The following is a 1,535-nucleotide window of genomic DNA, read 5'->3' as shown; positions in this document are numbered from 1 at the left end:
CCTCCCCCTCCCCCCTGCCCAACATCCAATAGATGTTATTCTTATATGTGCATTTATATATTCTTTTTAAGATGTGGTAACATAAAGAAAAATGGTCTGAAAATTTCCACCCCATAGCTACTCAACAGAACCTTGCTGATTCATTGACCGCCCCAGGCTGGTGTGAGGGTTATGAGGTAGGTGGACCCCAGGCCAGTGGCAGGAGGACAGGAAGGCAAGCCAAGGCTGGGGTGACCAACCGGCTTTAAAAAGATCTCCAGTAGCTCAGAGTGTGTTGTATTTTCAGCCTCTGGTGCTAGACAAAAATTTTGCTCACCGAGTCTGTGAGTTTAACAAGCTTTGGATTTCTTCTAACCTTCAGGAGAATTTCACATCACATGTTTTATTGGTTCCGTTTCTCTGGAGAATCTTGACTCATGCAGCCGGAGGCTGGTAAGTGTCCCAGTCTGCAGAAGGCTCTGTGGCGTGTTGGGCACACCTTCGACACCGGCCGGCCAGGGGCTGCCGCTCTGCTTTAGCCTTCGCTCCCTGTCGGCACAGGGCTCAAGGGCAGCCGGGGGCACAGCTCAGGGCCTTCTCAGGTCTTGTCTGGGCGTGTGCACAGCCTCATGCATGCGTCACCAAGGACTCCAAGCTAGTAGCTTAAAACAACACCATTGTCACACGACACTTCACAATTTGACAGGTGAAGGTGGGGAGGACTCCGCTGAGTGAGTTGGTGTGTGGGGTCTCATGAAGTGACAGTCAGATGTCAGCTGGGGCTGCCAGCTGGGAGCCCTCCATAAAGCCTCTCCCTGCAGCTTGGGCACCCCCAGCACAGTGGCCTCAGAAGGCTCAGACTTCTCATTTGGTGGCTGAGGGCTCTAAGAATGAAGGCCCAGCGCAGGGCGCCTTGAAAGTCACAGAGCACCACTTGGGTTGTGCTCTTGGTCGGTGCTCTGGGTTGCAGCAGCCTGGAAACCTTCTGCTTCTCACGCCCTGTCCTGGGGGCTCTCCTGGGACACACCCGGGTGCACGAAGACTGGACTATCCACTGGTGAGGAGAGGAGATTCTCTTCCAGGAGGGCAGGGGCTTCTAGAGTTTGCTTCCAGGCCAGCCCACATTGGTCTGGTGAGGGGAACAAAACCCATTCCTGCCCCAAGTTCCGATTCCAATCACACTTCCCTGCACCCCTGAGGCCACAGTTTCCAAGATGGTCAATTGCTTCCAAGAGAGACCCAAGGCTGATTTCACTCCCGAGGGCTTTCAATTATTTCTGTGCATTTGACAATCTGGGGAGCCCCTCCCCTCCCTAGATAGGACATGGATTAAGCTTCGCTGAGACTCAACAAAGCACAAAAAGGGGATGAGTTCTCAGTCAAAGGTCTCCCTCTGGTCCCAGGTTGTGACATCTCCCAGCCCCACCATGCCCATCATCATCTACAGACAATGGAGGTGGGGGGAGGGGATGGCCATGCCTCACCACCCTGGGCACAGATGTGCCACGGCCTCACCTGTACTTCCCTGGGGGTCACCACCCTTCCTTGCCATCTTC

The sequence above is a fragment of the Propithecus coquereli genome, unplaced genomic scaffold (genome assembly GCF_000956105.1).
Source record: "Propithecus coquereli isolate 6110/MARCELLA unplaced genomic scaffold, Pcoq_1.0 Scaffold423, whole genome shotgun sequence".
NCBI lineage: Eukaryota > Metazoa > Chordata > Mammalia > Primates > Indriidae > Propithecus > Propithecus coquereli.
This window is presented reverse-complemented; position numbering follows the sequence as displayed.